Source organism: Elephas maximus, chromosome 2, assembly GCF_024166365.1.
Source record: "Elephas maximus indicus isolate mEleMax1 chromosome 2, mEleMax1 primary haplotype, whole genome shotgun sequence".
NCBI lineage: Eukaryota > Metazoa > Chordata > Mammalia > Proboscidea > Elephantidae > Elephas > Elephas maximus.
Window position 1 is genome coordinate 199675519 of NC_064820.1, and position 17677 is coordinate 199693195.

The window sequence follows — 17677 nt, forward strand, 5'->3', positions numbered from 1 at the left end:
GGCAAAACTGAATGTGCATCTGCAAAAAAATTAAATAAGACCTATATCTCATGCCTTACACAAAAACCAATTTAAAATGGATCAAATACCTAAATATAAAATCAAAAACTACAAAGATCATAGAAGAAAAAATAAGATCAAAGCTAGAGGCCATATACGTGGCATTAAAAGGATACAAGCCATAACTAACAATGCACAAACTCTAGAAGATAACCTAGGTAACTGGAATCTTCTAAAAATTAAACACTTATGCTCACCAAAAGACTTCACCAAAAGAATAAAAAGAGAACCTACAGACTGAGAAAAAAATTGGGGCTATGACAAATCCAACCAAGTTCTAATCTCTAAAATCTACAGGAAAATCCAACACCTTTACAACAAAAGTAATAATAATAATCCAATCAAAAATGGGCAAAGGAAATGAACAGACACTTCACCCAAAAAGACATTCAAGCGGTTAACAGACACATGAGGAAATGCTCACGATCACTAGCCATCAGAGAAATGCAAATCAAAAACCACAATGAGATACCATTGCACACCAGCATTACTGGCATGAATCAAAAAATCAGAAAATAACAAATGTTGGAAACGCTGCAGGGAGATTGGAACTCTTATGTACTGCTAGCGGGAATGCAAAATGGTGTGATCATTTTGGAAAATGATATGGCCTTTTCCTTAGAAAGCTAGAAATAGAAATACTATATGATCCAGCAATCCGTCTCCTAGAAATATATCCTAGAGAAATAAATGCCATCACACAAATAGACATATGCACACCTATGTTCATTGCAGCACTGTTCACAATAGTAAAAAGATATAAACCATCTAGATGGCCATCAACAGATGAATGGATAAACAAATTATGGTACATACACACAATGGCGTGCTATGCATCGATAAGAACAATGATGAATCTGCAAAGCATCTCACAACATGGATGAATCTGGAGGGCATTATGCTGAGTGAAATAAGTCAATCACAAAAGGACAAATATTGTATGAGGCCACTATTATAGAAACACATGAAAATATTTCCACACAGAAAGAAACAATCTTTGGTGGTTACGAGGGAGGGGAGAGGTGGGGATGGAAAAACACTAAATGAACAATAGACAAGTGGTAAGTTTGGTGAAGGGTAAGACAATATGCAACATGGGGGAAGCCAGCACTACTTGTCCAAGGAAAAGTCATGGAAGCTCCAGAGACAATCCCAGACTCCCTGAGGGACCGAATTACTGGGCTGAGGGCTGTGTGGACCATGGTCTCAGGGAACTTCTGGCTCAATTGGCATAAGAAAAAGTTTGTTTTGGTTTTTACATGTTTCCTTAATTTCTGTTTGTCAAAGACACAGCTAAGGCTGTGCCCAGAGGTCAATTTATAGCAAGAGGTACACAGATCAAAATGGGGGAAAGACAGCCTTTTTTAAAAATGGTGCTGGAAAAATTGGATGTCAATCTGTAAAAAAATGAAACAAGACCCATACCTCACACCATACACAAAAACTGATTCAAAATGGATCAAAGCCCTAAATATAAAACCAAAAACTATAAAGATCATGAAAGAAAAAATAGGGTCAACACAAGAGGCCCTAAAATATGGGATAAACAGCATACAAACCATAATTAACAATACACAAACACCAGAAGATAAGCTAGATAAATGGGATCTTCTGAAAATTAACATTTTGCTCACCAAAGAGAACCTACAGACTAGGGAAAAAAATTTAGGCTATGACATATCCAACAAAGGTCTAATCTTTAAAATCTATAGGAATATCCAATGCCTCTACAATAAAAAGACAAATAATCCAGTTAAAAATGGGCAAAGGATATGAACAGACACTTCAGCAAAGAAGACATTCAGATGGCTAACAGACCATGAGGAAGTGCTCAAGATCACTAGCCATTAGAGAAATGCAAATCAAAACTACAGTGAACTACCATCCCACCTTGACATTAGTGACACTAACCAAATAAACAGAAAATAACAACATTTCCCAACAAATGTTGGAAATGCTAGAGGGGAGATTAGAACTCTTATGCACTGCTGGTGGGGATGTAAAATGGTACAATCATTTTGGAAAACGATATGGCGCTTCCTTACAAAGCTAGATATAGAAATACCATAAGATCCAGCAATCCCACTCCTAGGAATATATCCTAGAGAAATAAGAGCCATCACACAAATAGACATATGCACACTCATGTTCATTGCAGCGTTATTTACAATAGAAAAAGATGGAAACAATCTAAGTGCCCATCAACAGATGACTGGCTAAACAAATTATGGAACATACACACAATGGATTACTACACAACGATAAAGAACAATGATGAATCTGCGAAGCATCTCACAACATGGATGAATCTGGAGGACATTATGCTGAGTGAAATAAGTCAATCACAAAAGGACAAATATTGTATGAGATCACTGTTATAAAAATCCAAGAAAATGTTTCCTCACAGAAAGAAAAAATCTTTGATGGTTACGAGGGAGGAGGGGTGGGGAGGGGAAATCACTAACTAGAGGGTAGACAATTGTTAATTTTGGTGAAGGGAAAGACAACACACAATTCTGGGGAAGTCAGCACAACTTGACCAAGGTAAAGGCATAGAAGCTTCCTAGACACATCCAAACACCTTGAGGGACTGAGTTACTGGGGCTGATGGCTGGTGACCACAGTCTCGGGGGACATCTATCTAGGTCAATTGGTATAACATAGTTCATAAAGAAAATTTTCTACATCCTGCTTTGGTGAGTAGCATCTGGGGACTTAAAAGCTTGCGAGCGGCCATCTAAGATACATCTACCAGTCCTATCTCTTCAGGAACAAAGGAGAATGAAGAAAACCAAAGACACAAGGGAAAGATTGGTTCAAAGGACTAACGGACCACATGAACCACAGCCTCCACCAGCCTGAGCCCAGAAGAACTAGATGGCACATGGCTACCACCGAAAACCTCTTTGGCAGAGATCACTACAGAGAGTTCCAGACAGAGCAGGAGAAAAATGTAGAACAAAATTCAAATTCACAAAAAAGAAAAAGTAGATTTACTGGTCTAACAGAGACTGAAAGAACCCTCGAGATTCTGGCCCCCTGACACCTTTTAACTCAAAACTGAAGCCGCTCCCAAAGTCCACCTTTCAGTCGAAGATTAGACAGGCCTATAAAACAACAAACAACAACAAACAACACACATAAGAAACATGCTTCTTAGTTCAGTAAAGTTTATAAGACCAAATGGGCAACACTTGCCCAAAAGCAAAGACAAGAAGGCAGGAAGGGACAGGAACCCTGGGCAAATGGACAAGGAGAACCCAGGGTGGAAAGGGAAAGGGGGAGTGTGCTGACACATTTCAGGAATTGCAACCAATGTCACAAAACAGTTTGTGTATAAATTTTTTAATGAGACACTAATTTGCTCTGTGAACTTTCACCTAAAACACAATAAAATTTAAAAAACAGAAAAAAGCGAATCTTCTTATTTGTTTTCCCTAGGTTAATTTATAATGTATTGCTATCCTAATAAAAACAAGCTTAGTTCGTTTGTTTTTTGGAGCTAGTCAAGTTGATTATAAAAATTTTTAAAACAAACAAAAAGAATCAGGAAAACACTGAAAAGGAGAAAGAAAGATGGGGTGATAGAATATAAAACCCTGTAGTCTTGAACTTAAATTGAGGGTACAAATTTGGGCTTGTTTCCCATTTTATCCTTAAAGGAAGCATATGTCCTTATATTCTACACTAAAATGTCCTCCTTTGTAGCAGACTGGGTGGTGACTGCAGCGTTCAAGCTTAGGGTTTTGGCTTATGCAGGGGGAAATGACCTCGGGCTCCAGTATTGGTCTTCCTCTCAGGAATGGGTGACAGTCATGGCACAAGGGTGGAACTCATCTCTGCATCGTGTTGCTTTAAGCCACTACGTCTTTGGTCATTTGTTACAGCAGCAATAAAAACTCATACCCCATCAGCATATCACAGGGGAGTCCAAGGCATATCACAGGGAGGTCTCTCCTGATATCCAGGCATCTCATACAGCAGTATTAAAATAGAAAGCTATCTCCAAGTATTGGCTCTCATTGTAGGGTGTTCCACCATTGAGCATCTAGTAGTTGCCTCTCCTGGGTTCTGGGTAACTTGATTCCCCTGGACAAACAATATAAAAATGAGGAGGGCCCCTATTGCTAGATACTTGGCTTCACAGAGCCACATGTGGCTCCTTGTTTTCTTTCTGTTTTTGTCAGGAAGTTGCTATCACTTCCTCTGCCTCTTGCAGGATAAATCGGATGTATTTCTCTTTCTATCTGAGGACTCCCACCTAGAGGGTTTTCACTGGGTCAAAACAACTGAGGACCAGACTCATGAGTAAAGAAGCCATCTTGGAGATCTAGCCCTCTCAAGATTTCAGAAGACTCCAGTCCCATCACCATCTGACTGCAAAGATATAAAATACTTAGAGTGCAAACCACAGAGCAGGGCCCAATCAACCTGCAGTTCTCTGAAAAACTACTAAAACATTGTCTACCCGAAAGTTGTCTTCTTGCACACAGTGTTACTATGGAGAAGACTGATAGTACTTTTAAGTAATTTTGTGATCTGCCTCTTCTCTGTTAAAGCACTTAGAATTTTCTGTTGTGTTTAATATTCTTAGTTTTCTCCATAATGTCTGTATTGTGGGTTTTACCTTTCTCTTCAGACATCACTGCCACCTTCCGAGACTAGCTCATTTCAATCTTCCAAATAACAAATCCTCAGCTATGTTCCACCTGCTGTTTTCTTTCCTTAGAATTCAATTAGGCTCTTTTTTCACTGGAATCCTGTATTTTTATTTGTACCCTGGAACCCTATGGACATGGATTTGAGTGGGTAAAGGCCAGATGATGTTTGCCAGGCCAGCACCTGCTTTCACCAAATCTTCACCTCCCAGGTGTTTGTGTAGCTTTGTTTTACTCCATCAGCACCTGTGACCTGGCTTGTCACCTGGCTGTCACTGCCAGTTTCTAGGGAGAAGGAGCAGGGAATCACTGCCCAGGACAATGCAGGGGAGGGGTGAGAGCAGGACTTAAAGGCTTTATTTTTTACCTGAGGGAACTCAGTGTACTCTAAGGCTGCACCCACTCCACAGTTGTCTCAATTTCTCTCTCTCTATTTTTTTTTATATATATATGTATGTATATGTATGTATGTATATACACACAAACAAACCAAAAAAAAAAAACAATCCCATTGCCTTCGAGTTGATTCCAACTCATAGCAACCTTATAGGACAGGGTAGAACTGCCCAGATAGGGTTTCCAAGGAGCACCTGGTGGATTCCAACTGCCAACCTTTTGGTTAGCAGCGGTAATTCCTAACCACTATGCCACCAAGGTTTCCATACATATATGGAAGTTATTTACATATGCTTTCAGTCTTCCCTGGCATTTTTCACAGCATCTTTTTTGAGTATATGGCTGGACTGATGGTAAGTGATCAGTAATTACGTACTACTTCGGGTTAGGATGTTAAAGCTCACAGCCCACGTATTTCCCCACTGTGTACAGTCACAGGGGTCATAAAACACCACAAGGACCTGCTTGAAAGTTCAGTATTTTCTGTTTAATTTTAAAAAATAAGGGGAAAAGAAAACTGCTGGAAAATGTATGTCATGAGTGTTTCCCATTTCACCTTCTCTGGTATCTCAGATCCTGTGAGCACTGTCTCTTGGCCTTTGCATCATGTGTGCAATAACCGTTTCATGATAGTTTTGACAAATGAATTGATGAATAATTTATGACAGCATCTCACTGTTCCAGAAGACCATAGCATTTGTGTTCATCCAGTTCAGGTGCTAAGAGGAAAGGGTTTTGTGCCGTCTCAGTGGTCTCGATAATCTGTCACAAACACACATATGGCGTTTACCATCTGTTGGCCCAGAATGACCAATCTGTCCACTATTTTCTTTTTAACTAGGGAAGAGGCCCAGCCTCCCCACCTCTGAAACAGTGGACATGTCCTAACAAGGGCTCTGGAACAGGAAAATACGGTTTATGCCTACCCCTGCTCCATCATGTGACGCTGACTCCCTCGCATCTCACTTGTTCCTCCGTACCACCAAGGTTCTGACAGAGGCAGCCAGTCCCTGTCTTCTTTCATTCCCAGGGTAAGGCACCCGTTGATGTCTGTACCCTACAAAGCAGCTGCAGAAGCCAATGAACTGCTACACATCACCCCAGAATAGTGAATCAGTGACTCTAGTTGTCTTGAGTAGGGCTCCCACCTTTACCCCAATTCTTCAACATATACAAATTTATAGTTTTGGCTCAGACAAAAACTGAGCAAGATGTTCATCGTCAGGGACAAGATGACTGTACACCTTACAGCAGTCTGCTGCCTTCCTGGCTGTGTCCCCAAGGTCAGATGATGGACCCAGAAAGGCTGCAGTAAAGACAGGCAAGGGCACCCCAAGTCCTGACCTTACCTCAGAAGAGCTGCTTCTTCTTGGGACTAGTGAATATTATGGTTCAGTTAGAAAAAAAAAGCATTCTTTAAGTTTAAAATAATGCATCTTCATTTATTTAAGCCGATAGTTGATTTATTATGTTTGCTTTTGGCAAACCCCCGTAGGCGTAGATACTAATCTCTTAACAGGCAAGTGTGAGTTAAGAAGGCATGGGAGGTCTTTGCCTTTGTTTCAAATGGGCAGCATCCTCTCTGCTGTCAGGCCCATGAGGCAGAGGCAGCTAGAACAGACCCCCTCCTTGCATCGGGAACCAAAACCCATTACTGCCGAGTCAATTCCAACTCATAGTGACCCTATAGGACAGAGTAGGACTGCCCCATAGGGTTTCCAATCTTATAATCTTTAAGAAGCAGGCTGCCACATCTTTCTCCCACAGGCCAGTTGGTGGGTTCTAACTACTAACCTTTCAGTTAGCAGTCTAACACTTAACCACTGTGTAACCAGGTCTCCTTTTACTGATTTCTAAATGTTTTTAAAGAATAGATTCTTTGTATTGATTCTTAGTTGGCTATATTAATGCAAGTATCTCCAGGTTTCGGCTTGTCTTTTTACTATCTTTAAGCATTTATTTCCATGAATAGAAAGAAGCTTTTACTTTTTATGTAGTCAAAGTTGTCACATTTATCAGTCTTTCCTCATACAGTTAATGATATAGATATCTTGTTCAAGAAATTTTTTTCTGCCCCAAGGTCAGCTGTGTTTTCTTCTAAAGTTTTCCGTTGGATATTAAGGTCTTCAACCCATCAGGAGTTGATTATCAGAAATGATATGAGTAGTGATTCAATAACCGTTTGAAATATGGATAACCAGTGTGTGTATCTCCATTTATTAAATAGTGCCTTCTCTACCCGCTGACTTGCCATTCCACTTATCTCATCTGACAACATTCCACATATGCCTGAGTCCAATACAGGGCTCTGTGCTCTGCTCTGTTGGCCACTTGGGACTGTGCCAGCACCAACCATCTTAATTATTATAGCGTTTAGATGAATCTTGTTATCTGGTATAGCAAGTCCTCCCTTTTACTTCTTCCAAAGAAACTTAGCTGTTTTCCCTTTGATCTTCCAAATGAATTTTAAAATAACCTTGTCAAATCCCACTGTACATCCATCTACTATACACGTCCTTGTTTGAAACAGAATTAAATCTAAAATCAATTTGTTAAAAATTGACCTTTTTCCAGTAGTAATTCTTCCTGCTCATGAACCTAGGATATCTCTCATTTCAGCTGTTGCTAGGTGCCATCAAATTGGTTCTGACTCGTAGCAACTTTATGCATAACCAGAATGAAACATTGCCCTGTCCTGCACCATCGTCACAGTCGTTGCAGTGTTTGAGCCCATTGTTGCAGCCACTGTAGTCAATCCATCTTAATGAGGGTCTTCTTCTTTTTCTCTGACCCTCTGCTTTACCAAGCATGATGTCCTTCTCCAGGGACTGGTCCCTCCTGATAACATGTTCAAAGTAAGCGAGATGAAGTGTCGCTGTCTTCACTTCTAAGAGCATTCTGGCTGTACTTCTCCCAAGAGAGATTTGTTCATTCTTCTGGCAATCCATGGTATATTCAATATTCTTCGCCAACATCATAATTCAAATGTCTCAATTCTTCTTCCGTCTTCTTTGTTCATTGTCCAGCTTTCACATTCTTATGATGCAACTGAAAATAAATATCATGGCTCGAGTCTTCAAAGTGACATCTTTGCTTTTTAAGGTTTTAAAGAGGTCTTTGGCAGCAGATCTGAACAGAAGATTCAAAGGGTAGCTTGAGAAGACCACGTAAAGTATTATAATGAAATGTGCAAAGACCTGGGATTAGAAAAGCAAAAAGGAAGAACACACAGCACTTCTCAAGCTGGAAGAAGTGAAAGAAAAAAAAAAAATCATGCCTTGAGTTGCAATATTGAAGGACTTTATGGACAAAAAATTGAACGACCCAGGAAGCATCAAAAGAAGGTGAAAGAAATACAGAGAGTCATTGTAGCAAAAAGAATTGCTCAACGTTCAACCATTTCAGAGGTTGCGTATGATCAAGAACTGATGGTACTGAAGGAAGAAATCAAGCTGCACTGGTTTAAGTTAGATCCCCTTTAAAGCCCTTCCATAAAGTTTACGATATCCTGATTAAATTCCTATTCATCTCAGGTTAGATTTATACCTAGGTGATTTATTGTTTTTATTTTAAGTGAGTACCTTTTTGTTTGTTTTCTAATTTTTGTTGCTAATAGACAAAAATACCACAGAATTTTGTATAATAAGTTTATATTCAGAAAGGGGTGGGCTTTCCCAATATTTCTAGGAATTTGTCTAGAGATTCCTTGGGGTTTTCTAACAGATCATTGTATCATATGCAAATAATAGAAGTTTGGTTTATTTTTCTGCAATGCACATGCCATGTCTTATTGCGCTGGCTAAGACCCCCAGGACAAAGTTGACAGGGAGGGGTAATGGTGAGCATCTTATTTCTGAATTTGAACAGAATGCTTTCAGAATTTCCTCCAACAAATATTTACTGTATTTGATCTCTTTATTAGATTAAGGATGTTTACTATTATCCCAAGTTTACTAAGTGGTATTTATCATAAATGAGTATTGATTTTTCTCAATTTTAAATCAAGTTGAGCTGTTCTTTTCCTTGTCATATTTCCAGGAATTAGTATTGAAATTATACTAATTTCACAGAATAAATTGTAAAACATTTGATCTTTTTCTATTCATTTAAAATAATTGCAGTGATTTGCTGATAGGCAATATTTTTTCAAAACTCACCTATAAAATTATCTGAGTCTGATATTTTATTTGTGGGGAGACGTTTACGTGCTACTTCAATTCCTTCAAAAGTCATAACACAAGTCAAACTTTCTGGTTTTTTCTGGCATCAGTTTTGACAAGTTACTTTTTTGTAAAATTTTTCACATATAATGGCATGACATTACCGTTTGATTTTAAGTGTGCATCTGTATTTATGTACCCCTTTTTTCATATATAGGAACCCTGGTGACACAGTGGTTAAGTGCTACAGCTGCTAACCAAAAAGTCGGCAGTTCAATTCCACCAGGTTCTCCTTGGAAACTCCATGGGGGCAGTTCTGTTCTGTCCTATAGTGTCGCTAGGAGTCGGAATAGACTTTTCGGCAAGGACTATGGTTTTTTTGTTTTGGTTTTTCATACACACATGGGATTACCATGAGTCACAATTGACTTGATGGCAACGGGCTTGTTTGTTTGTTAGTATTTTTTCATATAAAGTATTATTTATTTTTATCTTTTCCTTTATTCCTTCATGAGCGCCACCAGAGGTTTGTGTATTTTGCTACTCTTCTCAAAAACCAGTATCCAGTTTTCTTGATAATGTACATTAATTTTGTTATTTTTTAAATTGATTTTTGTTTTTATAACTTTCTTTCTTTGATAAATGTACATTTTCTGTCTGGGATGTTGCTCTCAGAAGCATTGTTGACAGTCGACAGCTAGGGAATTTCACCTTGACAGCACTGACATACTTCTTCAAACTTATCAAAGATGAGCACAATGCCGCGTCCTCATGAGATCTATAACACCCCTGAGCTCTGTCTCCGGTCAGAGTCACCACGCTCCTCAGCAAGGGGAGAGAAGACAGCACTGTGCTTCTTACTTCAAAATACAATGGAGATTGGCCCAAAAAGATAGCATGAGAGTATGTGAGTGCAGCTAGGAAACACGGCTTGCTAAGGTGAAGCAGATGGAGCCATGTATGGTCTCAGCTGTGAAGCTCTCTGGGAATGGTCAGTGGGATCGTTTTCAATGGACCTATGTGCAGTCTGTATTTAGTCATTTTACATGAGTTCTGTGTTGTATGTGGCCAGGTGGGATTGGGGGCAGGGTAACTTTTAGGTAAAATGATGGAGATTCAAGATATTCTTCATAATTTTCCTCTATCCCACCCTGTCTGGCCCTCCCTGGCTCTACTCAAACTTATCATTCTTATCTCCATCTTCTCTATCTTTTGCAGCTGTGATATTGGCTCTTCATGATATAATGGACATTCAGACATCAGCTGAAAGCTTTAAAGCATGTGACACCATCTGACGTGTGTGTGTTAACATGAACACCCACGTGTGCAATAATCTCATCATGATTCAAACCATTTATTTTGTCTGCATAAATAGGCCCTCTTTTCATACTTCCCGATTTTCAACATTGATTTCAATCTGCCACTTTCTGGATATTTCACAAGTTCCTGTCTCCCTTGCTAGGTTGTAAGTACAACAGTGGCCCCTTCTTTGTTTCTGGTGACCAGAGCCTATATTAGCACAGGGCTTCACTCTCTCTACACATTTTAGACAAGGATGGGTGAGAAAGAGGGTGATAGAGTCCTGTTTCCCAGTCATGTGAAACCACACAGGGCGTACTAGATCCTAGGCAGAATATGCACTATAATCTTATACTCTTTCTCTACATAATTCTTAATCAAAGTAATTAGATTTCAAAGACTGATTATGGCCCCTGTGATATGCATGCAGTAACCAGCTTCCACTATTTAGCCTTGGTGGTGTTCTGATCTCTCTGTTCACACTGTCCTTAACTTCCTATCGCTAACTGTAATCAATTCAGCATAACCATGAACCATTTGTCAATATTTCATCACAAATCTAAGTGTTCACTCTGCTATTGTAACTGTCTGCAAAGTATGTTTCAGACTTTACATGCACAGCACACAGCTGTGGCCAAGATGGCCAGGGGTGCTGCAGGGCTTCCCTTCTTCCTGTAGGAAGGTCTGGCTCCCCCTCACCCCACAGGCTGGATCCATGTACCCGGGGCAGCGGAGGCTGAAGGAAAGGCCCAGGGAAACCAGAATCATCTGGGCAGTTTCTCTGCTTGAGGCTAATTGAGCCTCCATTTATCACACACACACAAAAAAAAAAAACTCTTCTTTGACTAGCTATTAAATGGGGGGGGGGGAGTATTTGCTTTTATCAAACTCACAAAGAATGAAATCCAACTTTGCTGACCTGGAGAGAGGGGCTAGGCCTATGTAAAGATAGCACAAGAGTCCCTAGACAGCTGGTAGTATTTGGTGCTTCTGCATTAAGCTGGCTCCATACGTCTGTGGTTCCCCTGGGAGAAGGAGGTGGAGACCTGTAGCTCCCGAGTGTTTTCCTAAGACTACACCGAACTAAAATCTGCAGAACAGGGTTCCAGGCCCCTCCACCCCTCTCTCACTGCTTCCTCTTTCTCACTTTCGTGCCAAGTTTCCTCACAGTCTCGCGTCAGTTTTACTCACTCATTAGACATGATTGAGCATCTTGTCTTGACTCTCAGGGCTCTGTAACCCCATGACCTGCCAGGGCCATTCATGCCCTAGTGATAACAATGCGAGCAGTGCTACAGCACTTCTGGAAGGGAAAGAAACAGAGGCAGAGAATAGTTAGAGTCCCAGTGTATTCTGAGAGAAAATGCTACTCATTCACTGGAAGATTTGGAAACTTGCTCACAGCTCCGCCTTCCTGTCCCTATTGCTCCATTGACCCTGGAAGAGCCACATTCACTGTGGAGTCTAGGCCAGGTGAACTCAGGTGCCATTGGGACCTGTCTCCCTAGCTCCAAATGGCTTCTCTGCCAAATCTTCAATTCCTGGGTCATCTTAAGTTACAACATGGTTATTTTTATTTTCCTGGAAAAGCTTATTCTATTCCAAAAGGAGTAAACAATAATAGCTTGTAACCAGGCCCTCAACAATCTGCCAGTTCTCCCAGAAGGCTGGGAGACAGCCTTCACACCCGCCCTTATTACTCAGGCAGAGTAGACGCTCTGCCAGCCCCTTTTTCTCTAGGGTGACCACACAAGCATGTGGAACCTGGATTTCACATGTGAAGACAGGTCTGTGGAGTGTCCTGGGTCAAGGACTGCAGGAAACCCTTCACCAGACTCAAGATTTTCTGCCATTTCAGCAGGAACCTTCAGCGCTCACCTCTCTTTTCTTCCTGGAGCTGGTGATTGAGAAAACTCTCTGGGCCTGTAGTGGCTGAATGCTGGCTTTGGTGCCCGGAGGTCTAAAGGCAGGACAGGCAGATGGAGAGCTGTGATTCCATTCAAGCAGGTCAGGCCACCCTTTGCAGGTAGCCCAAGGGGTGAGTCGAGGGTAGAGAAGTCACACAGGACAGAGGAAATGGATCCCCAATGGTGCCTGGGCGGAAAGCAAGACAACCTGGTGATGCCTCTCAACCCAAAGACATCTCTCCACCTGTTGGGTCCTTTAATTTTTCATTGAAAGTATAAATAGTTAAATGTCCTTGTAGAGCTGTTAAGAGAAAGAAATGAGAAATGGATGTACAGATACACACCTAAAGCTTTATTAGTATGAATTTCTCATACTTCTTTCCATTTCTTCCTGCTCTTACATGGTGGACACTCTCAGAAGTTGGAAGACGGAGCCCTGGGGAACCTGCAAAGAGCCTACCCCAGTGACCCCTCCCTGCTTGTCATAACAAAAATAACAGTTCACAGAAGCTCACACACAATATCAGGCAAGGTACAGAGTCTGACCAACAGAATAGGACTTTGTGTGGATGAAATTTCCTCAGGACAAGGAATTTTGATGTGTACTTCCCCTTGTCCCCCAGGCTCTGTCACTCTGAGGTCATCTTCTGTGTCCCCAATTCTTCAGGTTTTCCTGACTGCTTACGTATTTGCCTCCCTCCTCTCTCTAGGTTGGTTACTCACTGCTCAGCGTGCAATTGGTCATCCTTCAGGGAAGGTTGCAGGGAGACTAGTCCACTGAAGCACCTGAGCACTGTTGGGGGGGGCACAGTGCTGAACCTGATAAAAGAGACCACAGGTGTTGGGGGGGAGGAACCAAAAGTATCTCCTACAAGTTTGTCTGCACTGGAGAAAAGGAAATGATTCTACTAAATTTCTCTTCCTCACCTGCCTAGTTACTCTTCTTTCCTATAGATAATGTGGAAGTAAGAGAATCTCTCTTCTGTGAAAATTATAAGAGATTCATTCCCCTGTCTCTTCAGAGGAGAAGGCTCATGTGAGCCTCATTAGATCTTGGTTCATACTCTCTCTTCATGTGGAGTCTTGAAAGGTAGGAATTTGCATGATTCTCCTGTTTACTGCCCTTCGAACATCTTCCCTCTCCATTTACCCAAGTAACAAGTATACATTGAGCAAACTCATATTTCATTTTTCTTGTCACAGGAGATTTTAAGAAAGGAAGACAGCAGACAAAACTCTATGACCTAATGGAGAGAGACAGAAGAAGCAGAGGTGATACAGATGAATGAGAGAATAAGAAGCAAAATATACCATATGTCCAATGGGTACTCACTTCAGACTTCTCAAAGGTGAGCACAATGACCGTGCCCTTACCAAATCTATAACATTCTTGAGTTCTGTCGCCAGAGAGATTCACCATGCTCCTTGGTGAAGGGATCTTTGAGAACAGAGAAGCCAGAACCATGGTTCTTACTCTTGAACACAGTGAAGATTGACCTGAACAGGGAACGTGAGGTGTATGTTGGTGCAGGTAGGAATCAGCATATTAGAGGTGAAGCACAAGGGAGTCACATAGTCTCAGCTGCAAAGCCCTCTGAGAATGGGCAGTAGGACCATTTTACAAGGGACCTATGTGGTGTCTCTCACCTCAGTCATTTTACATGAGTACACGTTTGTCTACATGTGTGTGAGTATGAGTGTGTGTGAGTCCCATAGATATGTGGTCAGTTGAAGGTGGGGAGCAGGGAAGACCTTAGGTAAAATAATGGTTGTTGAAAACATTCTTCACAATCTTCCTCTCTTCACCCTGTCTGGCCCTCCTGGGCTCTTCTCTGGCTTAGGGTTTGAATCTCCCTCTCCCAGTCTGTGAACGCTCAGCTGTGATGTTGGCTCTTTGTGATATAAAGGATGTTTATATTTCACCTGTAAGATGCAATACTTTAAAAAAGAGAGAAAAAAACAAAACAAGGGTTTTCTGGCATGTGGCAACATTTGTGGGGTGTGTGTGTGTGTGTTTGTGTGACTTTGTTTATCTCATCATGATTCAAGCCTTTTATCCTATCTGCATATAAAGATACTTTGTTCTAGGTATTAGAAGCAATTGATTTCTACTTCCTCTGAAAAGAGAGAAAGTGGATAATATCTTCATAAATCATACTTACTGATTTTCTAACATTGAATTCTGTCACATTCTGGATATATTCAAGTGAAAAATTGTTAGAAGCCCTGACTGGGCTGTAGATATGACAATGTCCCCTGACTTTTTTTATATACCCAGAGACAATAGCACTGTGCTGGGCCCTTTCCACTCACTGTAGAACAGGAAGGATGAGGAAGGAGGTGAGGGTCAGAAGCCTATTCCCCAGCCACTTATATTCACACAGGACAAAATATCTGCCATGGAGAACATGCACAACAAGCTTATGCTCTCTATTTGTTCAATCTTTAATTCAGGCCATTAGGTTCCAGAGATAAAAAGGCTGACTGATGTGATCCTGATGATACATGCGAAGAAATTAGCTTCCAGCAAATGGCCTTCATGGCCTGCTATCTCTGATGACACAGTCCTTGTCTTCCTATAGGTTTTTTATAGCTAGTAAAAATTGCTTCAGCACAACCATGAACCATGTGTCATCATACATGACAAATCTAGGTGGTCAGTGGCCCTGGATTGGATCACTCTGCCACTGCAGCTGTTTGCAAAGCCTGTTTCAAACCTTTGCATGCACAGCACACAGCTGAGATCAAAATGCTCAGAGGTACTGCAGGGCCTCCCCTCTTCCTGCAGGAAGGGTCTGGCTTCCTTCCACCCCACAGGCTGGAGCCATATACCTAGGGCAGCAGAGGATGAAGGGCGGGGCCAGGGAAACTAGAATCATCCTGGGCATTTCCTCTACCTGAGGATAATTGTGCTTTAATTTATAAGTTAAAGAAATAACTCTTCTTTGATTAGCTGTTAAATGTTGGTGGGGGGGGTTGGTATTTGCTTTATCAAACTCTCAAAGGGAGAAATTCAACTTTGCTGCCCTGGAGAGAAGGTCCAGGCCTATATGAAGACAGCACATGAATCCCTGGACAGCTGGTAGCATTTGGTGCTTCTGTGTAGAGATGGTTCCTTTTGTCTGTGGTTCCTCTGGGATGTGGGGACAGAGAGTTTTTCTAAGTATTTTCTTAAGACTATATCTAACTGAAAGCTTAATCTGCAGAGAGTGTTCTGGACTCCAGGCCTCTCCACCCCTCCTTTACTGCCTCTTCCTCCTCACTGTCCTGCCACATTTCTCCGAGGCCCCTCATGGCAGATTAACTCACTCATTAGACATGATCAAGCCCCTGATCTTGGCTCCCAAGGCTCTGTACCCTCAGGAGCTGCCAGGGCTGTTCAGACCCAAACAATGACAATGTGAACAGTCAACTAGAGCACTCCTAAAAGAAAAAGAAACATAGGGACTTAGAAGATTTAGTGTCCTACTCTTTTTCTAATGGGAAATGTTTCCACCTTGCAGTGTGATGGATCACTTTTGTGTGGCCCTCCTCACCGTAGTCTTGTAACTCCCACTCAGGTAATTGCGTAGGATTGTGCAAATAAGGCAACTGTGGCTCACCAAGGGGAGTGGCTAGTTTTGCTGTCCCACTAAGCTTAAAAGAGAGCCAATTCCAGACCAGGAGAGGATCTCACTACCACCAAGGAAGAATAACCAAGAGCAGAGCACATCTTTTGAACCCGGGATCCCTAAGTTGAGAAGCTCCCGAAACTAGGAGACAGAGAAAGACGCAACACTGAAGACAGTGAGAAGCAGTGGCAGAGAAACAGTGGCAGGAGAGACCAGCAGGAGATGGTGTAGAGGGCTTCCCAGCCTACAGAACCAGGAAGCTGAGTGCCCTTGAGCAGGAGCCTTGCTGGCGAAGTAGAGTGTTTTCACCCACTTGGTGGAGCTAGGTTTGCCTACCCATGAAGCTACAGCTGAGCCTCTTTTCGCCAAGGCTTACTGAGGGTATGCCTCAGGATACTTACTGGCAGAGCTAAAAGAGCTTTGTAAAACTTACTTGAGCAGGGCAGAGGCCGAGGGTCATAGAGTGACATGCCTGTGAGCATGGCTGAAAAGAGGCTGTCCTGATGGAAGAAGTGTATCCTGAGCATTCCTGAACCTGAGTTGAACGTGTTGCTTCCCTAATAAACCCCATAATCATGAGTATGGTCTGTGAGTGCTGTGTGGCCATTGCAACGAATTGTCCAACCCAGCAGAGAAGTAGAGTGCCATAGGAGGGGTTTGGTGTCAGAATTGTTAAAGATGGCATGACTGACCTCCACCTCATAGGAATCAGCCTTGGGCTGTTGATTTTGATTCTCCTTCCCCCTTGTGAAGTTAAAAGAGGAGGTCAAATGCTGTACCCACACCATGTGGACCCCCCTTATTCACTGGAAGCTTTGAAAGCTTAATTACAGCCTTCCTCCCTGTCCTCGTTGCTGCCCAGGCCCTGGAAAAGCCACAGCTACCTGACAGCCTAACTAGGTGACCTCACAGATTTCATCGGGACATGCCTCCCCTGAATCCAAACTGCTTCCCTGCCCTCCCCTCATTCCCTGAGCCACCTGAAGTCCCAAAAAGTTCAATTTTTTTTCTGGAAATCCTTGTGCTTTTCAGAAATAAGTAAACAAAGTTAGCCTGTTTTCATTTTTGTTTCCTGTAAATGCAGCGCTCAACAGCTCCTCTGAAGGGTGAAGCAAAGTCCTCACATGCTTGGATTTATTCCCCAAAAAGGGCAGAGGCTGTGCAACCCCATTCTTTCTGGGATGACCACGCTAGCACACAAGACCTGGATTTCTCATGTGAGGAAAGGTCCATGCAGTGTTCCTGGGCTGTGGGCTGGAAGGAGCCTTTCATCTCGCTCAAGATTTTCTGCTGTTTAAATGGGAGCATTCAGAGCTCACCTCTTATGACAGAAATCTCTTTTTCTGTCTGTTGTTAGGTGCCGGCGAGTCTGTTCTGACTCATAGTGACCCTGTGCACAACAGAACAAACTCTGCCTGGTCCTGCAGGTCCAGCAGGGTCACCCATGGTAGACAAGTTTCAGCAGAGCTTGCAGACTTAAGACAACCTAGAAAATAGGACCTGGCAGTCTACTTCTGATAAAATTGGCCAGTGAAAACCTTATGAATAGCAGCAGAACATTGTCTGATATAGTGCCGGAAGGATGA